Genomic DNA, 25,732 nt, shown 5'->3' on the forward strand with positions numbered 1-25,732 from the left:
CAGTTCCAAATAAAAGATATAGTTACAAACATCATTTTCCCATTTAGGGATGTAAATAATTTAAGCTTTACATTTTCCTGTGTATCTTTCTATGCTTCTCTTGAGCCCTCTGCTTGCAGATCAAATTTTCTGTTTAGTTCTGGTTTTTTTTTTCCAATAGAAAAGTTTGAAAATCCCTTACTTCATTGAAGATCCTTCTCCTCTAAAAAGCGATTCTCAGTCTTACTGGGTAGTTGATTCTTGGTTCTTTGCCTTCTCGAATATGGTACTCTAACCCTTCTGATCTTTGTTATACAAGATGCCAGATCCTGGGTAATCCTGACTTTGGTTCCTCAATACTTAAACAGTTTTTGTCTTGTTTTGTTTTGTTTTTGTTTTGTTTTTCTTTTTCTTTTTCTGGCAGCTTACATTACTTTTTCTTTGAGATTATAAGTCTGGAATTTTGCAACAAAGTTTCCTGGAAATTTCATTTCATTCTTTCTCCAAAAGTGATTGAGGTTTTCTTTTAATGGCTATATCCCCCTCTGGTTCTACTATGTCATGACAGTTTTCCTTGGTGATTTTTTGAGGAATGTTATCTAAGCTCTTTTATAATCCTGGCCTTTAGGTAGAACAATAATTTTAAATGGTCTCTCTTGGATCTATTTTCCTTTGCAACTGTTTTACCAATGAGATATTTTATAATTTCTCCCATTGTTTTCACTTTTTAGGTTTTTTGATTCTTAATGTTTCATAGAGTCATTAGTTTCCAACTGCCTAGTTTTCAATTGCCTAGACAATTGAAATAAATTGTCCTATTTTTGTTAGTTAGCTTTTGTATCTTTTTTTCCATTTAATTTATGCTACTTTTCAAAATGTGTTCTTCAGTTAATTTTTTTTCCATTGACAAATTGTGGTTTTTTCCAATATATGTATACATATATATACAGTTATCTTGTTGCACAGTAAAAATCAGATCAAGAATGAAGAAAAAAAAAACTAAGAAAGTAAAAAATAATGCAAACAAATAACAGAGAGAATGAGGATGCTATGTTGTGTTCCATACTCAGTTCCCACAGTTCTCTCTCTGGATGTAGATGGCTCTTTCCATAACTAAACAAGTGGAACTGGTTTGAATCATCTCATTGTTGAAGAGAGTCATGTCCGTTAGAATTGATTATCATATAGTCTGCTGTTGACATATATAATGATCTCCTGGTTCTCTTCATTTCATTTAGCATCACTTCATGTAGGTCTCTCCAAGCCTCTCTGAAATCATCTTGTTGGTCATTTCTTACAGAAAAATAGTATTTAATAGCATTCATATGCCATAATTTATTCAGCCATTCACCAATTGATGGGCATCCACTTAGTTTCCAGTTTCTTGCCACTAGAAAAAAGGCTGCCACAAATATTCGTGCACATACAGATATAAACATTACTAGATCAAAGGATATGCACAATTTGATAACTTTTTGATCATAGTTACAAATTATTCTCACAGTTCCAATAACAATGTATCAGTGTCTCAATTTTCCCACATTCCCTCCAATATTCATCATTACTTTTTCCTGTCATCTTAGCCAATATGACAGATGTGTAGAGGTATCTCAGAGTTGTCTTAATTTGCATTTCTCTGATCAATAGTGATTTGGACCAATTGTTTTTTTTTTTTTAAGTATTGATTTCTTCAATGTATTTTTTTTTTTTGTGTTTGGCCAATTGTATATTTTAAGGGATGGTTTTCTTCAGTTAATTTTTGTCTTTCTTTTTGCAAGGTGTTAACTCTCTTTTGCATACTTCTTGTTTCTTTTCCCAATTTCTCTTCTACCTCTCTTATTCACCCTTTAAAATATTTTACAAGTGATTCCAAGAAGCCTCTCTGGTTTTGAGATCAATTCATATCACCCTTTGAGATTTTCCATCTGGGCATTTTGTCCTTGTTGGAGTAGTGTTTTGTTCTTATGCCATCATAGCAGCTTTCTATTGTTAAGGTTCTTTTCTTTTTCTTGTTCATTTTCTTTCTTTTTGTGATATTTAAGATCAAGCTCTGCTACTGGGGCACAAGGGGCACTGTCCCAAGATTCTTGAGCATCTCTGAGCTTTGGCTTTGAGTACAAAGGCTCATTTGGTGTCTTACACACACCATGGGTCACTTACGGACTCTTTCTAGACAATACCTTGGTTTACAGAATGGACAATTTGCCTTGTGTGGTGGGACTGGAGGCTGCTCCACTGATCTGCTCTGCTGGACTGAGGGTAATAATTACTGATCTGTTGTGATTAAGAACTTCTCACTTGCTTTCTTGGACACTTCCTGAGTGGGCTGAACACTCCTTTCATCTTAGTGAGACCTTTCTTGAACTCTTCCTAATATCTTGAGCTAGATTGCGGTTTCATTTCATCAGACTCTATTCAGAGGCTTAGTTTCATGTGGTTTTTGAGGGAAACTGGAAAATTTAAAGCAGCTTCTTGGCTTCACTCCCCCATCTTGAGCTAGCATACTTTTAATGCTTTAACATTTTAATAATATTTAAGAAACATCTCATTTTATCCTCAGAGCAACCTTGGGAGGCAGATACCATGTTGATCCATGTTTTACCAGTGAAGAAACTGAGGAAAACAGAGATTAAGCGGTCTGCCCATGGTCACACAGTATCTAAAGCCAAATTTGACATTGTATGGCCAAACAATTCAATAGCTAGACACCAACTTTCTGGTTTTGCATTTCTCTGTATTTATCTATGTAGAGGACTGCAGATCATGGGGAACACTGGGAAATGTATACTTGAAGCAAGGATACTTACAGCAGGGTGTTTTACTGCGTAATTAATGAGATAATGGTTTTCTAGTTCACATATACTTAGTGTGATATAATAATGTAAGCACTGTAGTTGGCCGATACTTAGTGTGATGTAATGATGTAATGAGACTGAGATAGTTAAGGGCTGAGAGTACTGGAGATTAGAGCTCAAGCTCAAACTCAATCTCAGACTCAGACATGGACTCAGAGGAGACACAGAAGAAGCAGACAGAAACAAAGATCCTCCTGGTGATTCTCCTGCCTTTATCACTTCTCTACTTAGATCAAGGCTTGTCCAGAGATCCTTCAGAGAGCTAGTTCAGACATTAAAATCTAGGCTGAGATTTGGACTTCTGATGCATTACTAACTTTATATACTATCTATCACAAGTGCTCAAATTCTTTATAGTGTTACAGAAAATCCAAGATTTTATTTTCTCTTGTCTTAAACTTCAAGAAGCTATGTTAAGCACCACTCTATAATGAAGCATATGAACATGACTGTTAGGAAGACACTAAATTATAACTATGTGATATTATAATTATATACTAAGTGATAAAGTCTAGAACAGAATATAGAACTCAAAGAAGAATCAGAGATTATTAAAAAAATTTCATTAACATACTCTGTTATCCACATTCTTGAGAAAAACCAAAGGAAGCATTTTGGTATAGAGAATTAAGGATACAACATGTGAAATTGTAGAAAAGTAATCTAGTGCCTCTGAAGTTGGAAGATCTTGAAGACTTTATCATTTTTATAGGACTCTGAGGTTTCATTGCTCCAGTGTTAATTTGGTGTTGATGCAGTAGTAGACTCAAGTATTGAGAGCTCTGTGTTCATCCATTGGGTAAGTTTTATTTTATGTATGATGGGTAGAGTGTGTGTTTGTGTGTGTGTTTGTGTGTGTGTGTGTGTGTGTGTGTGTTTCTCTTCTTTGCAACATGAATAAGTTGGAAACTGGCAATGCATGATCCCACAATTCATCTCAAGGCTAATTAAAATAAATTTAAGTAACAAAACCATTCAGTCTGAGGGAGTTTTATATCATAACATGTTTGGTATGGAATGTAGAACGGTAAGGTAGAACTCCACTTTTATTCATTGTTATTTATTTCAATTGCCATTCAATTACCAATTTGAGCTATATATAATGCAATATGAATAAATTCTGATTGGGTGAGGGAGGGGAAGTCAGGGGAAATAAAAGGTCACAATCATGCATTTGGGCAGATATGAACTGAAATCAAATTTTAAAAAGCTGGTAATTACCAGTGGTTTTTAAATCTACAAAGAAAGAGATTATATAATAGTCATTTTAAGTTGATTATGATGAGAACACAAATTTTCTAATAGTCATTTTAAGTTGATTATGATGAGAACACAAATTTTCTAATAGTCATTTTAAGTTGATTATGATGAGAACACAAATTTTCTAACTCCCTTGTTCATAGTAATCTAAAACTTAATTATGTGTCTCTGATCCTACTCCATTAATGTTTTATATTTAAACTATAACACTACTTTCATGAAATTCTACTGAATAATTTATAAAGCCCTATATGACTTCCTTTTTAAACGAATTTACTTTAATCTCTCCCTCATTGATTTAAGTTTAATGACACTTCTCTAGTGCTGACTTAACCATTTTTCATGTAAAATAGGGAGACTTCTCATCTATTAGAAATAATTAAATTTATCTTTTAAACTAGAAATATCAAGATAATTGGATTTACTGGTCTATTAAATTATCTCACGGCTTTATGTAGAAAATGATTAGTATGTTGTATATTCATGTACTGCAACTTGAAAACATCTCTTAAATCTATTATTTATGTACTTTTAGTGTAAGTAGTATGTAATTCATTTGAATATAAATGTTACTTTTCTTGATTATTTATTACAATTTTATCAGTAGATTCTAACAATTCTTGGAAGTTCAAACTTTATGAGAACTAATAATAAAGTCAACATTATTTGGAATATTTCCTTAGAATCCACAGTGAATATTGGAGAAAAAATGAAAAGAAAAGAAAACAAACTGTAACAATTTGGAACCAAAAAAAAAAAATGAATTTGTCCTTTGCTTTTGCTACTTACTTCCTTACTATTGTGACCACAAGCAAGAAGAAGTATAATTTTCTTTGGACTATGGTTTGCCTCTCTATACAATCATGGCAATGGGACAGCATCACTAAGTTCAATACATCTCTATACATTATGAAAACTACACTATTGGTCCATGAACACCATTACCTCTATGCTAATAATGTATTCCCTCTGTTGTCTTTAGTACAACTTTGTTATATAGTTGTGAGATCACTTATCTTAAAGTTAGATTACTACATATATTATCTTGGAAATTTCACTCAGTTTTCATAGTCTCATTGTCTTCATCTATAAAATGTATATAATAATACTTATAATATATAAACCATTTGGTTATAATAAGCTAAGCTCAACATGCTAAATAAATATCCATAATTAATGTTGTATAATTAATATGTATACCTCCATTGTACATAGGTTTATTATTAATTTATATATTGGTTTATATTATGCTACATATGTCAAAGATATCTGAAAAAAATGCATTTTAGGACTTCTTCAATAATAGTTTATATAATTTAAATGTTTTTCCCCTCTTGCTATGGATCTCAACTTTGAAAATAAGCATTAAACTATTTTCTCCTGGCAAATAAGAATGTATTACATGTAAGCCTAGAAGAACAGTTTTTCTTCAATATTCTACCAAAGTACATTAGATGAAACCATATGTTTGAGTATTTATATTTAAAATAAGGCCACTTAGTATCATGTGTTTTAGATATGATAATCCAATTAAGGTATAAACTTATAATTTTCAACATTAACTAAAATAGTTGTGTATAAAAACATAAAGCTCTGATGAATCCTTCCATAAATACATAATTAAGATACATTACATATTGTTCTATTAGAAATGACCAGCGGGATGAATACAGAGAGGATTGGCGTGACTTACATGAACTGATGCTGAGTGAAATGAGCAGAACCAGGAGATCATTACATACCTCAACAATGATACTGTATGAGGATGTATTCTGATGGAAGTGGATTTCTTTGACAAAAAGAGGATCTAGCTCAGTTTCAATTGATCAAGGATGGACAGAAGCAGCTACACCCAAAGAAAGAACGCTAGGAAATGAATGTAAACTGCTTGCATTTTTGTTCTTCCCGGATTATTTATACCTTCTAAATCCAACTCTCCCTGAGCAACAAGAGAACTGTTAGGTTCTGCACACATATATTGTATCTAAGATCTACTGTAACCTATTTAACATGTATAGGACTGCTTGCCATCTGAGGGAGGGGGTGGAGGCAGGAGGGGAAAAATTGGAACAGAAGTGAGTGCAAGGGATAATGTTATTAAAAAAAAAATTACCCTAGTATGGGTTCTGTCAATAAAAAGTTATTTAAAAAAAGATACATTACAATTTCGATATTATAGATATGAAGATTTTTCAATACTAGGTATACTACATTTACTTATAATTGTGTAAAACTCTTTTCTGTATACCAGGTGTTTTCTAAGATAATCTGCATATATTTTCTGCTTATAAAGGTGAATAATCAGTTCCCCATCAACGGCCAAATGATCATAGTAAATAAACATTTTATGAATTTTGGCATTATCTACATTTATCAAAAATATTTTATATCTGTTTTATCAACTAAAATATTAACAATTGTTGATTTGCCCTAAGAATATATGTAATAGAAGAAAATAAATAAATACCTCAAAAATTACATAAAATTATATTCATTTTATCTTAAATAATTTATATCTATTTATAATTTCCCTAACTCCATGCACTTTTTAGAGGATTCAGATTTTTAGTCACCGTATAATTGTCAGTTTATGGGAAAATAAGTATTTGTTTCTGCCTCATATATTTCACATTTCTCATGTGGTTTCTTCTTGTAATCTAAATTGTCTTTTTCAGTCACCTAGTGTCTAGTAAAAGCAAAAACAACTTGAAAATAAAATTAAGCAGTGGAGTTCATTATCTATTCCCCAGTATACTCCTCTCTTGTTAATAATGAAATTTGAATAGATAATTTAATCTCAGGCAGAAATCTCTAGAGGAACAAATTAACTAGCCTTGATTCAGTACCTAAAATGAAAACATAAAAATTGAACTATGCATCAATCATGTTTTCCATTTTTAGTGCTATATGTCTAATAACCTCCAAAAAGTCCCCACATAATAGCAATGATGATTTTTGTTAGTGAAAAAAATTGAAGCATGTACTAATACCCTATGAAAACAAAAAACATGCCTAAAAGGCCACAAAATTATTTTTAAACAATTTGAGCCTATTTTCTTTGGAGAACTCATGTAAAATGGAAACGTACGTGATATGATCCAACAGAAAGGGATGTCATGGATGGTCATGATCTACATTAGGGGAGGGAGTATTTACATGGATGAAAGCACACATATTTACATATAATGTAAATAAGAATTTTTTTCAATAGTAATTTACAGAAAGGGAGATATAAATTATTGAACTATGACAGAGTCTCAAAATATTTTTGTAGCCTTAGGACATATCTTGAAAGTCTTCATCTTAATGGTAAAGATAATCAAATGAAGTAATAGTTGCCTGTTGCTTAGCACAATTCCTACCACATAGTAGGCATTAAATAAATACTCATTTCCTTTTCAGGAATAGGGGTTGTTAATACTTAATAGACCTAGTTAAAAGAAAACAACAATAGCCAGATGAAATTTAAAGCTTTAGTTGGTAAGTAAAGACCTTGCTGCTGCTTTAGAAATACCAACATGAATTCTGGGTTTAAATGTGTGCACCTGCTTCCTCTCCAGCTCTCAGGTCAGTTGTGCTTGCTGCCCTGCTGTGCCAAAACAGTAGCTGATTTCCGGCCAAAATGCATTTGACATTCTATAGTCCCCTGAACAGTGTAACAGAAATTAAATGCATTAGGAAACAATTATAAGAAAATTAATAAGTTCTCATTTTTATAGAAACAGATCAGCAGTTAAAAGAAGTCATTTTTCAAAAATTGTGTAACATCCAAAGTATTTTAATATATATATATATATATATATATATATATATATATATATATTTTAATGAATGAATGCCTATTCTGTGTGTTGGCAACATCTGCTGAGACAGTTCTTAATAGATTATTAACTATTAGTATAAAATTATCAAATAACAACAGGAAAAATAGGACTGTATTAAGTTGGCACAGAATTAGGCAAGTGACTTTTTATCTTGGGTATTTTAGTGCAAGTATAGATTATTAATCACCTTAGCATGAAGACACAAATCTATATTTTGGCAGAGGTAAAGGATATTTAACTTTGAATATTGCCTTCACAAACTACTGCTACATTGGGCCAATATTATAAAGCTTTTAATAGAAATTGGTGAGAATTATAAAAAACTAAATAACATTTATAAACCAGTCTTAAGTGAAGTATATTTGAAGACAATGAGAGTAATAGATTTTCAAACCTATTAGAAATAGAGTAAAAACAAAAATTTATTAGCAAAAGGGTAATAGATCTTCAAACAAAAATATGGATTTCAGAATATTTGAAAGTATATTCATATTTTCATTCCTCTTCCATGAAAGCTTGATATAGTTATAATACTGTATATTTCTTAAAGACAAAAATGTACTTCAAAACAAAATTAAATATTTGGAGCACAATGAATTTGTTATTATCATACTTTATTCACAGTAAAACTTGGCACATATATTTGTAATTCATTTTTAAATGAAGAAAGGAGGACTTTGAGTCTCTACATTTTCAAAATAAAATGGGAGTGATAACTTTACAACATAATCTATAAATTTAAGATTTCATTTTATTTGGGAAAATAAGATTGTTTAAGTATAATTTTTTCCCTAAAGATATGTGAGCTACATAAAATACAAATGAAAAGTATTTACCAAAATGAAACATTTTTACAGTGTTTTCAAAACACTTATTTTTCTTTTTTTAAAATTTAATCTTTTTAAGCATTCATTGTTTTAGTGCAATTTTTTAACATTAACATTACTAAGGATGTCAGTATACAGTCCCTCAACTACCTGATACCATGACTAATAATTCTAAAAGGTTCACATTTCAACATGTTGAAATTATATCTTCTTATGCCAAGGAAACAAAAATGGAAGAGTTGTGAAGAGTTAAACACAAGTAAAATGACTGAACAACAATCCAGTCCCCTAGTGACCCTAGCAGTTAGAATTGTAATAAGCATTTAAATAGCTAGTGTATAGTAATAAAAAGGACAGTTAGGGGGCATAACAGTTAGAGTGCTGGGCCTAGAGTCAGGAACACATCTTTCTGAGTTCAAATCTGGCCTCAGAAAACTAACTGTGTTATTTAATCATATGTATCTCATTTTCCTCATCTATAACTTGAGCTGGAGAAGGAAAGGAAAAATCACTCCAGGATCTTTGCCAAGAAAACCCTCAAATAAAGTCATCAAACACACCTGAAACAACTAAACAACAAGTAACATTTTTTTTAAATAGGAGTAAAGAGTACAAATGGGAATATAGAAGACCCTTGGGAAAACTATCCCAAATTAATTAAGATGTCATCCCAAAATGTGCTAAATTAGGAGAAGCCAGCTAGAACCCACTAATAGTCCTCTTTGTCTCTAAACTACAGATAAGCTCTGAATATGTGCAGTAAAACCAGAAAACATTGTACCAATTAAGAAATCCAAACATATGTAGATAACTTTGAGATGATAATGAATGGACTGACTCTAATGATACCTGAATAGAGTTAATCTGTTCCTCTCATAAAACTTTTTTAAGGGTAGGACCCCAAAGCCCTACTCTTTCAATACTCAGTCAACCACAGGTCTATGTTACACAAGTGCTTCCAATTCTGATCTACAGTTACAAAAATGATTCTATGTGTCCTCCCTCTTCTCTCTTTCTGGGGCTGCCACTTCTCTCCCCTCATCCAGAATCCATGCTACACTATTTCAGTAAACTCTGACTTTCTCTGTAATTCTTTCATTTTCTGCCTACATGCCATTTCCCTCTGTACTTCCTGTCCTTCATTAAAGTACTATTGATGCATAACTCTTCTATTCTTGTTTAGCTTAGTCTTTCTGGAAGATTATCCAATCCCCAGCCTTAAAAAAGCATATTTATCCTGACCCAAAACAGGTCCGTGTTGTGCCTAGCCCTTTTTCTTTGGGCATGCACTCAGGGCATCAGAACTGGAACTGATTTTCATAGCTACATTTCTCTCTCTCTCTCTTTTAATTTTAATAGCCTTTTATTTACAGGTTACATGTATGGATAACTTTACAGCATTGACAATTGCCAAATCTCTTGTTCTAATTTTTCCCCTCCTTCCCCCTACCACCTCTCCCAGATGGCAGGATGACCAGTAGATGTTAAATATATTAAAATATAAATTATATACACAATAAGTATACACCACCAAACCGTTATTTTGCTGTACAAAAAAAAAAAAAAAATCGGACTCTGAAATATTTTACAATTAGCCTGTGAAGGAAATCAAAAATGCAGGTGGACAAAAATATAGGGATTGGGAATTCAATGTAATGAATTTTAGTCATCTCCCAGAACTCTTTCACTGAGCGTAGCTGGTTCAGTTCATTGCTGTTCCATTGGAACTGATTTGGTTCATCTCATTGCTGAGGATGGCCAGGTCTATGAGAACTGGTCATCATATAGTATTGTTGTTGAAGTATATAATGATCTCCTGGCCCTGCTTGTTTCACTCAGCATCAGTTTGTGTAAGCTCTCCAGGCCTTTCTGAAATCATCCTGTTGGTCATTTCTTACTGAAAAATAATATTCCATAATATTCACATACCACAATTTATTCAGCCATTCTCCAACTGATGGTCATCTATTCAATTTCCAGTTTCTGGCCACTACAAAGAGGGCTGCCACAAACATTCATGGACATACAGGTCCCTTTCCCTTCTTTATGATCTCTTTGGGATATAAGCCCAGTAGTAACACAGCTGGATCAAAGGGTATGCACAGTTTGATAACTTTTTGAGCATAGTTCCAAATTGCTCTCCATTAGATGTATTCACAATTCCACCAACAATGTATTAGTGTCCCTGTTTTCCCACATTCCCTCCAACATTCCGCATTATCTTTCCCTGTCATTCTAGCCAGTCTGACAGGTGTGTAGTGGTATTTCAGAGTTCTCTTAATTTGCATTTCTCTGATTAATAATGACTGGAGCATCTTTTCATATGCATAGCTGCATTTCTCAGTTGGTGAATAGGGTGCTACAAATCCACTGGAAGAAAGCTAAAATAGACAATGAACACATGCTCCCACATGGAAAGGTCCTCCTCCTAAAAGTGTGTCTTAATAGGAGAGTTATCTGTTTCAACCCTAGACTAGTTTATGCCTCCTTAGGTAGTGTAGTAGATCCCTGCTTTGGAAGTCTTACTATACAGGTGTTAGCCAGACTAAATGTGAATATCCATAAACTTTAATCCCACCGCATAACAGAACTCTAGAGCAATTTGCCAATCTCTGAGTTAATCTCACCCATTTGAAAGGATTACAGATTTGTACCATCACAAATTCTTAAGGCTTGCTTCAATATTATTTCATATCCACTGAATAACTATCAGTGTAAAAAAAAGAAAGAACGGCAAATAAATGAAGAACAAGAACAAGAAATAGAATAAGAACACAAAGATGTCACTTTATTTACAAAATGAATAGAGGTAAATTTTAATCAAATTTGTATAGTCACAAAACTCCCAATTTAATTTCATGTGAATACTTCATCTATATTTCATTCAGGTTCATTTTAATCTCTTCCAATTTGCTTTTCAAAATATGTGTGTATTAATATAAGAAATATTTGGTGAATGAAGGGATTTCATAACTTAATTAGTGTTAGTCATAGCTTAGTCTTAGATGCGGTCTCAAGACTTTAACATATTTTGGGGTGTATAAATTATAATTATGTCTGGTAACTTGCTGCCAAAATAAATGGAAAAATGCAAAATAAAGGGGTCTTGGTCTTGGCCAGAATTTTAGTCCTTAATGAATTCTGGGTATACTATCCTTAACACATCAAAAAGGCAGACTGAGAGTATTCATCGTGCATAAATTGGTAAAGAGATCATAATCTATTAAGCAGGAGAAATACTTAAAGTCATAAAAGGGGAAAGAACATGATTGAAAAGTACCAGAATCTGATGCCAAGGACATGGTTCAAATAAATCAGAAAATACAGGAAGTCAATGAAGTTGCAAAAGGGTTCAGGACTGCATGTACTAAAAGAACACTGTCTTTCAAAATTACTTTCCCAGCAATGATCGACCACATTATCTCATCTGGCACTAGCAATGCCCATTTTGCTGATTAATTATTTTAACAAACGTTAATAAACACCTACTTGAACACAACTTTTTTTTTATTTTTTAAAAATAATTACATATATATATATATATTTTTTTTTTTTACAGAACCCATGCATGTCTGGGTAATGTTTTACAACATTATCACTTGCACTCACTTCTGTTCCAACTTTTCCCCTCCCTCCTCCACCCCCTACCCCAAATGGCAAGCAGTCCTATACATGCTAAATATGTCACAATATATCCTAGATACAATATATGTGTGCAGAACTGAACAGTTCTCTTGTTGCACAGGAATAATTGGATTCCGAAGGTAAAAATAACCTGGGAAGAAAAACAAAAATGCAAGCAGTTTACATTCATTTTCCAGTATTCTTTCTTTGGGTGTAGCTGTTTCCGTCCATCATTGATCAATTGAAACTGAGTTAGATCTTCTCTTTGTCAAAGAAATCCACTTCCATCAAAATACATCCTCATACAGTATTGTTGCTGAAGTACATAATGTTCTGCTCATTTCACTTAACATCAGTTCAAGTAAGTCTCTCCAAGCCTTTCTGTATTCATCCTGCTGGTCATTTCTTACAGAACAATAATATTCTATAACCTTCATATACCACAATTTACTCAACCATTCTCCAATTGATGGGCATCCATTCATTTTCCAGTTTCTAGCCACTATAAACAGGGCTGCCACAAACATTTTGGCACATACAGGTTCCTTTGGAAATAGGGAATATACATCTTTTAAGTAAGAGCTGGAAAGATCAATGTGGCAGAATGCAAGAAATAAATATTTTATATAAATAATATAAAAGAGATTCAATAAAATGCTATTTAAAGCCTGTGACTTAAAAAAACTCAAATAACCTTTCCAGATATGTTTTCTTTTGATAAAACAAAGAAGGCTAGATTAGATGACATCTGAGGTACCTAACATGTCTAATTTTATGGTTCTATCATCTTAAGGTTATTATTATCAAAAAAAAAAAAGGTTATCAAATGAAGTTTTTAAACAAAATATTCTCCTTTACTTATATCTTTTATTCTATCATGGTCAAAGAGCATGATTTTGAAATGAGTGTACAGAGGTTGATAATGAATTCTAAAAAATTCATAAAATATAAGACAAAACTAATGAATTTAAGCTTTAAAATTAATCCACATCATACAAAAATAGCTTATTTAATTTTCAGAAATTTTTCATATAAAACTATGCAAATACTATATAATACTTTATAACTAATGTATGCATTATTATTTGTATATGTTGCATTTTTAATGAAGTCCATGAATAAATGTATATTTCTCTGAAAAAAAAATAGTGATAACAGCAAGGAACCTGTAAGCAGAGCACTGATTCAGATCCTGACTATTGAAATTACTACTTACATGAATAGGGAAGGTTATTCCCCATATCTGGGCATCAGTTTCCTAATATTAAAAAAGAGCCTCTAAAGTAACCACATACATTATTTTATTTCAGTAAGGTGGTAGGGCAGAAAAGAGGAATAGAGATTTAACCAACAGGTGGTTGATCCCATTTAACAAAAAGTCTTATCCTTTAAGAATTACTTATTTTGGAAGTTATCTTTTCCTCACATCTGATATCAAGAAAAACTTACTAATAACCAGAACTGTTCAAAAATACGAGTGGCTCTGATGCATTGTTGGTGGAGTTGTGAACTAATCCAACTATTCTGGAGAGCAATCTGTAACTATGCCCAAAAAGTTATTAAACTGTGCATATCCTTTGATCCAGCAGTGCTACTACTGGGCTTATACCCCAAAGAGATACTAAAGAAGGGAAAGGGACCTGTATGTGCCTAAATGTTTGTGGCAGCCATATTTGTAGTGGCTAGACACTGGAAAATGAATGGATGCCCATCCATTGGAGATAATTCAACAAGTATTTATCATTAATCTAATTCTGAGAAATAATAATATGAAATAAAGTATCTAAGGTAATAAAAATAAAATCAGACTTCAAGTATCTAATGGTGTATCATTATAATTTCTTTAAAAACTAAATCTGATACCCCTATGTTTTTAATATCACTATTTCTCTCTTGAGATCACAATATCAGAGAACAAAGGATTATCCTGGCCTACTTCCTCATAACTCTGAAATTCAGGTACCAATTGTATCATTTTTACTTCCAAACACTTCTCTCATCTGGATTTTTTTTCATTATACTGGTTCAGCCTCTCCTCTTCTCATTTGGATGAAGACATTAATCTCTGACCTACTCTCAACAATTATTAAAGTCTCCACTCTAATAAATCCCCAACAACATGACCAATTTAATTTTTAATTAATGTTCAGTTATTATTATATTACTCTTGTCAAAAATAAAACAAAACTAAAATGTTTTATGTCTCAGTATCTAATCAATGAAGACTAAAGTATTTATCTTGCTATTAAAGGCCCTTTATATCTGGTCCCAAAGTATGATCCCAGTTTTGTTTGCTACTACTTCTTTACCACTCTCCCTCCTAAAGAAGATTACAATCTAATAAGGTAGTAGGAAGATACAAAGGAAGGTAGTAGGAGATACAAAGTTCGGTCTTCACAGAGGAAGACCTAAATGAAAATCCAGTCTCAGACCCTTACCAGGTAGAACCTGACGAACTCACTTAGAATTCATTTACCTCAATTTTCTTCAGTATAACTTAGATATAATGACCACATAAGTTCCAGGATGGTCAAGGGTGTCAAATGAGATACTATTTGTAAAGCATTTATCATAGTCTCTGGAACATGATAGGTACTTCAGAAATGCTTGTGTCATTCCTTTCTAATGAGAGACTATGCATACAAATAGGTTATATACATAATATGTATGGAATAAAATACAAGATAATCTAAGAGGTTATAATACAGATCCATGCAAGGCAAGAAGATCAGAGATGAAACATCCTATTTGAGTAACACCAAGTAGAATGATATGGCTGGACCAATGTGTAGAGAAGATAATGTGTTATTTTGTGTAGCATACACTTTTTTATTCCATTTATGAAAAAGCCCAAGGGTTCTCAGATTGAGCTCCAGGTGAATAAACATAAAACATCACAAGAGTTGTAAAGCAATAGAAATTTAATAATATAGAAAATAAAGTTGATCAAGTTCTTAAGCTGTAAAGCACTTTGTAAAAAGATAAAGATGGGTGATAAATGTAACTTAGTGTTTGTTTTTACTATCATGTTTAGACAACCCCCTCAGTAGCACTTTCTTTTTAGAAAATAGTTATTAGAAGCAGCCTTGATACTAATATCATATTGTTCTGAAAACTTGAAAGAATGAGGCTATATCTCTTGTAACAAGAAAAGATCCTCACTTTTGTGTGAGTTCCATCTCCCATTAGGTCTCATGGTATGAGTAAATGAAAAGGTAAAAACGAAATTTGTCATTCTTTCATCCTGAACAATTATTGGCTACAGGGACTGGAAGGGACTGAAATCTTTGACTTTCTTTATTTATTATTTCCAGTCAAAAAAATCTTCTACCACAACAGGTTAATTCTTTCTCTACCATATATAATCTTAAAGAATTGCCTAGAGAAGAGAGAAGATAAATGACTTGTACAAAGTTACATAGCCAGTATCAATAAGGAACACATCTTTAGTTTATATACTATTTGGTAAATAAATAATTCTATTCTGTGACCCATGTTCCTCATTTACTATTATTTTAAAACTGCTTAAAAATTATCCATACTAAAATGACAAAATGTTGTTTTTGTTTTCTTTTAAGAAAAGTAAAATCTTATCCACTAGTGCATGGAAGCCCATGGTGTTAGAAACAGAGCTATGTGTATCTATTAAAATATGCTCCAAGGCTGAAAACATTTGAAAAGGGCAAATATCACAGAAGGTAACTAGGGGATAACTGGAACATTTTCTCATTCATTCTTTCAAGTGAAAGAAACGATGAATATTTGGTGGATTAAAAAATATTGTTGGGCAGCAAGGAAGGTACCACCAATTTTATACACTGGGAATGTGTTATATAAGTAAAGAACAGAAACAATAAGCAAAGTATTTTAGAAAGCAGTAATCAAAGATTTACAACTTTTTAAGGAATAACTAATGGATAAATCCATGACAATTCTAAACAAAATGGAGCTATCTGAGTCTAGGGTGGAGCCAAGATGGTAAAGTAAAGACAGGAAGCTCTTTGGGCTCTCTCATTTTCCCTCAAAAACCACATGAAACCCAGCCCCTGAAAAGAGTTTGGCATAATGAAACCACTCTCTAGTACAAGATAGATTGGAAAAACTTCAAGAAGTGTTTGGCTCACTGGGGTGAAAAGGTTGTTCAGCCCAGCTCATAGAAACTGAGCTGGAGAGAAAGTCTTAATCATAGCAAATCAGCAACTGAGAGAGACTCTCAGTCCTGGCTCAGTAGATGAGCAAATCAGTGAGGCAGCTTTGAGTCTCAGCTCAGAAGGTAAACTTGAGGAAACCAGGCTGTTTCAAGAAGAGAGCAAGCAAAATTACCCATTGTAAACACAAGAGGCCCTTGTGCTCAAAAACAAGAGTTAGATATACAGAGCAAATTTGGGACAATGCCTCCTGTACTCCAGGAGTGGAGCTCAATCATGGAAGTAAAAATAAAGGGGAAATGACAAAATAAAATAAAGAATATAAGAATGAAACAGAAAAGAACCTTGATCATTGAAAGCAAACTAAAACACTAACTCAGAAGAGGACAAAATGTCCACAGAGGAAATCTCAAAGAGTGATATGAATTGATCTCAAGCTCAAAAAGACTTCTTGGAAGTGCTCATAAAAGACTTTAAAAGGCAAATAAGAGAGGTAAAAGAAAAAATGAAATGAGAGGTATGCATCAAAAAGTCAAGTACTTGGAAAAGAAAGTAAAAAAAAATCTGAAAAAAAGTCCTTAAAAATATAAATAAGCAAATGGAAAAAGAGATGCAAACATTAACTGAAGAACACACAATAGAAAATAGAACAGGGCAAAAGGAAGATTATGACTCAGTGACACAGTAAGAATCAGCCAAACACATTAAAAAGAATTTTTTAAAAAATGAAGAAAATGTGAAATACCTCATTGGCAACACAGCCAACCTGAAAAATAAGTAAATATAGAAATTATTAAAAGAGATAAGGAAGGAAAATACATCTTAATAAATGATATCATGAACAATAAAGTAATAATGAAATTACATATGTATGGACCCAGTAGAACATGCAAATTCCTAGAGAAGATTTTAACCCACTTACAGGAAGAAATAATCAGCAAAACTAGTGGGCAGACCTCAACCTCACCCTCTCAAAATGAGACAAATCTAACCACAGAATAAACAAGAAAAAAATGAGGGTGCTTAACAGAATCCTAGAAAATGTAGATATCATAGACCTCTGGAGAAAATTCAATAGGGACAGAAAGGAATACATTTTTTTCTTGGTAGTACATGGCACATTCACAAAAATTGACCATATATTAAGGCATAAAAATCTCACAATAAAATGCAGAAAGACAGATATAAAAAATGTTTCCTTTTCAGACTACAATATAATAAAAAATATATTCAACATAGGGCAAGGGAAAGAGAGACTAAAAACCAATTGGAAATTAAATAGTTTTAAATGTAAAGAAAGAGTGGGTAAAGAACAAGTCACCAAACAATCCATAATTCCAGAATTGGAAAATAAGTAGATGCCCATCAATTGGGGAATGGCTGAAAATGTAGTATGTGAAGGTGATGGAGTATTATTGTTCTATAAAAAAATAATGAACAAGCTGATTTTAGGAAGACCTGGAAAGATTTACATGAATTGATGGTGAGCAAAACAAGCAGAACAAGAAATGCATTGAACACAATTAACATCAAGAATGTGCAGTGATCAACTATAGAAGCTTGGTTCTTCTCAATGTTTCTGGGATCCAAAGCAATCCCAGTAGACATTGGACAGAGCCTATTCCTGGTAAGATGTAGGTTTTTGAAGGCATGCTTGCATAAAAAAATATCCTGAAAAATCAGCAATATGAAAAGCTAAAGACAACATATAGGGTACTTAAATTAGAAATTAATATTGTATACTTCCACTTTCTGAAAACTACTTTTTACTTCTGTGACTAATAATCTTAAGAACATATTTGGGGGGACGGAGCCAAGATGGAAGAGAAGGCACACGTGACTTTCTAAGCTCCTCTCATAATCTCATGAACAATTGTTAAATTCAGCCTCAAAAATAGGGCTTGACTAGTAAAACCCAGGAGGATTAGAAATACAACTCACTAGCTGAAGATAATCTGGAAGATCACCAGGAAAGGTTTGACCTGAGGGGTGGGAACAGACCAGCACAGGCAAGAAAGTAGGAAAGGCTAGCAAACAGAGCTGATAGGAAAGGGGCTGGCCTCTGTGATTAGAAAATTACAGAGGTGACTCTGGCATAGACTGATTGTTCTGCCTTGGTTGCAAAACAGCAGATCAGCAGAGAACTTAAACCCAAAGGCAGAAAGCACCCTAAAAAACGCCAGAACCTAACAAGGATCTGACTATACCCACCAAAAACCAGAAGTGAGGGATTAAGCACAGACCATAACACACCTCTGCAGTCATATTCCTCAGTAGGGGGCTTGCTCCGGGAAGTTACAAATCTGCACTACATATGCATATGCATCGGCATAGCCCAGAGTAGCCTCTAATCTGCACAGTGTGGGGCTTGGCCTGGGGCAACAGAACTTCCACAGCATAACTGTGCTTCCCTGGGCAGAGATACTTCTAATCTATGTGGGACAACTCCCTGGTCAGCTGCTAATACCCAAAGCTCTCTAGTGGGCTTTGGTCTGGGGTAGTGTCACTTTCACTGCTCAGTCTCTAGCCTCAGGGTAGTTGCTCATCCCCACAGTGGGGCTCTTCACTGGGCATTTCTGCAGCTGGGCCAATGCTAACCAGGTCTGAATGACTTCCGGTGGGGGGTAGGGGGACTTTTTCCCAGAGAACTCCCATACCTCATTGCTCTTTGCAGCCCATTTATACCTATCCCTGCTTTGCAGAGGAAGCTGGTAAACCCCTTGCCCTGAAGGTAGAACCTAAAGGCTTTAAAAAATGAGTAAAAAAATCAAAAGTACAATCGATAGCTTCTATACAGAAAGAGAGCAAGTTTGCAACCCTGAGGAGACTAATACCAAATAGTCTCCCAACAGTACCCCAAAGGGGCATGTTACCTGACCCCCATCACATAATGCTCTCCTAGAAGAGACCATTAAAAGTCTTAAAAGAGAGTTAGAAGAAAAAATGGGGAAAGGAAAGAGAAGCAATGCAAAAAAGTAACGACTTCCTAAAATGTGAATTAGAAAAGATAAAAAATTCCCAGGAAAGTAGAATTTGTGAACTGAAAAAGACAAAGAAGTCTCAAGAAAGAAGGATTTGTAAATTGGAAAAATATAATAACTCACTAAAAAAAATAGTGAAATGGGGAAAAAAATTCCATAGAGCAAAACAACTCATTTAAAAACTCAATTGGATTTTTTTTTGAGACTTCTGGGCAAGATGTCAGAGAGGATGCACATATCTACTTAAGCACCACATTTTTGTTTTTGGTTTTGTCAGAATTTATTTCATGGCAAGCCTCGGAATTAGTGCCTGACTGAAAAAAAAAAACCCACAAATAATAACCAAGAGAAGACATCCTTGAAATTTGCCAGAAAATGTCTGTATTTGCTCGAGGGTGGGGAAGGTTTTAGATTGGGCACAGGCTGAGGGCAGGCAGGGGCAGTGAGAGCATGGCAGGCAGCTCACAGCTGAGCAGAGCAGAGTGGGGTGGGGTGTGATCTCAGCCGTCTCTGCGGGGAGAGCTTTACTACAGTCTTGGTTACTTTGACCTTGCAGGAAGCCAGTGGATAAGTAGAGAAGCTAAAAACACAGGGGGTGAAGAATACAACACCAAAAAACAAGGGTCTCTCAGGACCTGGCCATACCCACCCACAATGTCTCAGCACACTCTCACAGTCTCAGAGTGCAGATGCAACACAGCCATTGCTGTCTTGCTAGTGCCTCACTACTGCCCCCGGCAGTCTATAGAGGAAGCTCGGTAGCACCATCTAGCCCCTCCCCCTCAAAAAAAACGAGCAGATTGCATTTTTTTTTTTGCAAGTTTGTCTTCTTTGAAACTTCTCTGACAAAATGAGCAAAAAAATTTAAACGGACCTTGACCATTGATAGCTTCTGTGTGATAGAGAGCAGACTTTAAACCCTGAGGAGAATAAAAACAGAATGTCTCCAGATGAATCCCCAAAGGGGGATATCATCTGGTCCTCAACACAAAAGACTCTCATAGAAGAAATTAAAAAGACTCTCACAAGAGAGCTAGAAGAAAAATGGGAAAAGGAAAGGGACGCATGGCAAGAGAGACTGGATAAGTCATCTCACTCATTTAAAGATAGAGTAGATAAAGAAATCAAATCCTTGAAAAACAGATTTAGTGAACTGGAAAAAGAAAATAGCTCTCTAAAAAATAAAATTGGTGAAATTGAAAAAAAATTCCATAGAAGAAAACAACTCACTTAAAAACTCAATTGGACAATTAGATAAAGATATAAAGAAATATGAGTGAAGAAAATACTTCATTGAAAATCAGAATTGAATAAATGGAATTGAATAACTCAAGGAGACATCAAGAATAAGTCAAGCAAAACCAAAAAAAAAAAATGAAACAATGGAAAAAATGTCAAATACTTTCTTGGGAACACAACAGACTTGGAAAATAGATCTAGGAGAGACAATCTGAGAAAATCTGAGAAAGACTCCCTGAACAATATGATGAAAAAAAAAGCCTGGGCATTATTTTCTAGGAAATTATCAAAGAGAACTGCCCAGAAGTTATAGAAACAGAGGGTAAAATAGACATTGAAAGAATTCATTGATTACCTACTGAAAGGGATCCTAAAATCAAAACACCAAGAAATATAGTGGCCAAAGTCCAGAATTATCAAAGGAAAAAAATACTGTAAGCTGCTAGAAAAAAGCCATAGAAATATAGAAGAGCTGCAAAAAGGATTACTCAAGACATAGCAGCATCTACATTAAAGAATTGAAGGGCCTGGAATAGGATCTTCAGAAAGGCTAGGGAACATGGTATGAAACCAAAAATAACTTACCCAGCCAAAATGAGCACCTTTTTTTTTTTTCAAGGTAAGAGGATGGATATTCAAGAAAATAAGTGAATTTTACCTATTTTTGATGAAAAAAACAGAACTTAACAAAAAGTTTCATCTACAAAAAAGAACTCAAGAGAAACCTAAAAAGGTAAAAATAAATCTTTGGAACTATATTTCTGCTAAAAAGGCATATAAAGAACATATAAAGAACCTCCAGAAACTAGAGGTAGAAAGGAAATTTTACCCAGAAAAGGGTAAAGTGAGGGTACTACATTTCACAAAGGCAAAGGAAACCTATTATATCTGAGAGAAAGAATGGAGGGGGATGAATATAGTGTTTATCTTATTGCCATCAGAATAGGCTTGAAGAGAACAATATTAGACAGATTCGATTTATGGTGAAACTTCTCCCACCTCATTGAAAAGTGGGACAGGAAAAGTGAAAAGGGAAGAAGTAAATTAAGTGGAAGACAATGCAGAAATTGTGAGGAAAAGGAGTAAGATGGGGGAGGAATTCTAAGGTGGGGAAAGGGATACTAAAAAGGTAGGGCTATGAGAAGCAAGTGGTGCTCACAAGTTTAATACTGGGAAGGGGGATAAAGGGGAAGGAAAGGATAAAAAGCATAAACAGGGATTAACAAGGTGGCAAGTAATACAGAATTGGTAATTTTAACCACAAATATGAATGGAGTAAACTCTCCCATAAAGAGGAAGTGGTTAGCAGAATGGATTAAAAGCCAGAATCCTACAAATGTTGTTTACAGGAGACATAACTGAAACAGAGTGATACATTCAGAATAAAGGTAAAAGGTTGGAGCAGAATCTACTGCTTCAGGTGAAGTTAAAAAAAAAAAAAAAAACAAGGGTAGCCATCCTCATCTCAGATCAAGCAAAAGCAAAAATTGATGTAATTAAAAGAGATAAGGAAAGACACACTATCTTGCTAAAGGGTAGGATAGACAATGAAGCAATCAATATTAAACATATATGCACCTAGTGGTGTAGCATTTAAATTCTTAAAAGAGAAATTAAGAGATCTGCAAGAATAAATAGACAGCAAAACAATAATAGTAGGAGATCTCAACCTTGCACTTTCAGAATTAGATAAATCAAACCACAAAATAAATAAGAGAGAAGTCAAAGAGGTATATAGAATATTAGAAAAGTTAGATATGATAGATCTTTGGAGAAAACTAAAAGGAGACAGAAAGGAGTACTCTTTCTTCTCAGCAGTTCTTGGAACTTATAAAAATAAAAATTGACCACATATTAATACATGAAAACCTCAAACTCAAAAGCAGTAAGGCAGAAATAATTAAAGTGTCATTTTCAGACCATGATGGAATGAAAATTACATTCAATAAAAAGCCAGGGGAAAATAGACCAAAAAAAATTGTTAACTAAATAATCTCATTTTAAAGAATGATTAGGTGAAACAGCAAATCATAGACATAATTACTAACCACACCCAAGAAAACGACAATAATGAGATGTCATACCAAAATGTATGGGATGCAGCCAGAACAGTAATAAGGGGAAATTTCATATCTCTAGAGACCTACCTCCATAAAATAGAGAAAGAGAAGGTCAATGAATTGAGCTTGCAATTAAAAATGCTAGAAAAGGAAGAAATTAAAAACCCCCAGTCAAATACTGAACTTGACATTCTAAAAATAAAAGGAGAGATCAATAAAATTTAAAGTAAAAAAAAACTATTGAATTAATTAATAAAACTAAGAACTGGTTTTATGAAAAACCAACAAAATAGACAAACCCTTAGTAAATTGATTAAAAAAAGGAAAGAGGAAAATCAAATTGTTAGTCTTAAAAATGAAAAGGTAGAACTTGTCACTAATGAAGAGGAAATTAGAGCAGTAATTAGGAGTTGCTTTGCCCAACTTTATGCCAATAAATTCGACAACTTAAATGAAATAGAATACTTTTAAAAATATACCTTGCCCAGATTAACAGAGGAAGAAGTAAATATCCTAAACAGTCCCATTTTAGAAAAAGAAATTCTACAAGCTATTAATCAACTCCCTAAGAAAAAACCCCAGGGCCAGATGCATTTATATGTGAATTCTACCAAACATTTAAAGAACGATTAATTTCAATGCTATATAAACTATTTGAACAAATAGGGATTGAAGGAGTCCTACCAAACTCCTTTTATGACACCGACATGGTACTAATACCTAAACCAGGTAGGCTGAAAACAGAGAAAGAAAATTATAGACCAATCTCCCCAATGAATATTGATGCTAAAATCTTAAATAAAATATTAGCAAAAAGGTTACAGAAAATCATGCACAGGATAATACACTATGACCAAATAGGTTTTATACCAGTAATGCAGGGCTGGTTAAATATTAGGAAAACTATTAGCATAATTGACTATATCAATAACCAAATTAACAAAACCATATGATCATCTCAAAACATGCGGAAAAAGCATTTGATAAAATCCAATATCCATTCTTTTTTTTTTCATTATTATAACTTTTTATTGACAGAACCCATGCCTGGGTAATTTTTTTTACAACATTATCCCTTGCACTCACTTCTGTTCCGACTTTTCCCCTCCCTCCCTCCACCCCCTGCCCCTGATGGCAAGCAGTCCCATACATGTTAAATATGTCACAGTATATCCTAGATATAATATATGTGTGCAGAACTGAACCTTTCTCTTGTTGCACAGGGAGAATTGGATGCAGAAGGTAGAAATAATCCGGGAAGAAAAACAAACATACAAGCAGTTTACATTCATTTTTACAAAATAAACCCACAAAAGTCATCAGCATTCTTATATATCACTAACAAAATCCAACAGTTAGAGTTACAAAGAGAAATTTCATTTGAAGTAACTACTGATTGCATAAAATATTTAGGAATCTATCTGCCAAGGGAAAATCAGAAACTTTATGAGCAAAACTACAAAACACTTACCACACAAATTAAGTCTGACCTAACCAACTGGAAAAAAATTAAATGCTCTTGGATTGGGGGAGCAAATATAATAAAGATGACAATACTACCTAAATTAATCTATTTATTTAGTGCTATGCCAATCAGACTTCCAAAAAACTATTTTAATGACCTAGAAAAAATAACAACAAAGTTCATATGGAAAAACAAAAGGTCAAGAATTTCAAGGAATTAATGAAAAAAAAATCAAATGAATGTGGCTTAACTATACCAGATCTAAAATTATATTATAGAGCAACATGTACCAAAACCATTTGGTATTGGCTAAGGGATAGACTAGTTGATCAATGGAATAGGTTAGGTCCAAAGGACAAAACAGCCAGTCACTTTAATAATCTAGTGTTTGACAAATCCAAAGACCCCAGTTTTGGGGATAAGAATGCAGTATTTGACAAAAATTGCTGGGATAATTGGAAATTAGTATGGCAGAAACTAGGCATTGACCCACAATTAATACCGTACACCAAGATAAGGTCAAAATGGGTTCATGACCTAGGCATAAAGAATGAGATTATAAATAAATTGGAAGAGCATAGAATAGTTTACCTCTCAGACCTGTGGAAGAGGAAGGAATTTATGACCAAAGAAGAACTAGAGATCAATATTGACTACAAAATAGAAAATTTTGATTATATCAAATTGAAAAGTTTTTGTACAAACAAAACTAATGCAGACAAGATTAGAAGGGAAACAATAAACTGGGAAAACATTTTTACAGTCAAAGGTTCTGATAAAGGCCTCATTTCCAAAATATATAGAGAATTGACTCTAATTTATAAGAAATCAAGCCATTCTTTAATTGATAAATGGTCAAAGGATATGAACAGACAATTCTCAGATGAAGTAATTAAAACTATTTTTAGCCATATGAAAATATGCTTCAAAATATTATTTATCAGAGAAATGCAAATTAAGACAATTCTGAGATATCACTACATACCTGTCAGATTGGCTCTTCGTTAGTGGCGAGTTCTCCCTTTTCATTTTTAAGACTAACAATTTGATTTTCCACTTTCCTTTTTTTAATCAGATTTACTAAGGGTTTATCTATTTTGTTGTTTTTTTTCATAGAACCAACTTTTAGTTTTATTAATTAATTCAATAGTTTTTTTTTTTTACTTTCAATTTTATTGATCCTTGCTTTTATTTTTAGAATTTCAAATTTATTGTTTGACTGGGGGGTTTTAATTTGTTCCTTTTCTAGCATTTTTAGTTGAAAGCCCAATTCATTGATTTTCTCTTTCTCTATTTTATGGAAGTAGGCCTCTAGAGATATGAAATTTCCCTTTATTACCATTTTGACTGTGTCCCACACATTTCTTCAACAAAGAGATCTAACTTAGTTTCAATTGCTCAAGGATGGACAGAAACAGCTACACCCAAAGAAAGAACACAGGACCCACATTCTTAATTACTATCCCAAAA

At 33.4% G+C, this 25,732-nt stretch overlaps 1 protein-coding gene across 2 annotated transcripts in view; it reads right to left on the reverse strand.

Annotated features, from left to right (window-relative positions):
• Positions 1-25,732, reverse strand: part of GALNT13 (polypeptide N-acetylgalactosaminyltransferase 13) — a 577,778-nt gene that overhangs the window by 320,882 nt on the left and 231,164 nt on the right. The window contains exon 1 of one of the 2 annotated variants that reach the window (XM_031960656.1): positions 7,640-7,738. The exons of the other annotated variant lie outside the window; for it this stretch is intronic. The gene's annotated coding sequence lies outside the window, so the exon portion shown is untranslated. Of the gene's footprint in view, positions 1-7,639; positions 7,739-25,732 lie in introns of those variants that run through there. 2 annotated transcript variants of the gene reach the window in all.

Source organism: Sarcophilus harrisii, chromosome 3 (genome assembly GCF_902635505.1).
Source record: "Sarcophilus harrisii chromosome 3, mSarHar1.11, whole genome shotgun sequence".
NCBI lineage: Eukaryota > Metazoa > Chordata > Mammalia > Dasyuromorphia > Dasyuridae > Sarcophilus > Sarcophilus harrisii.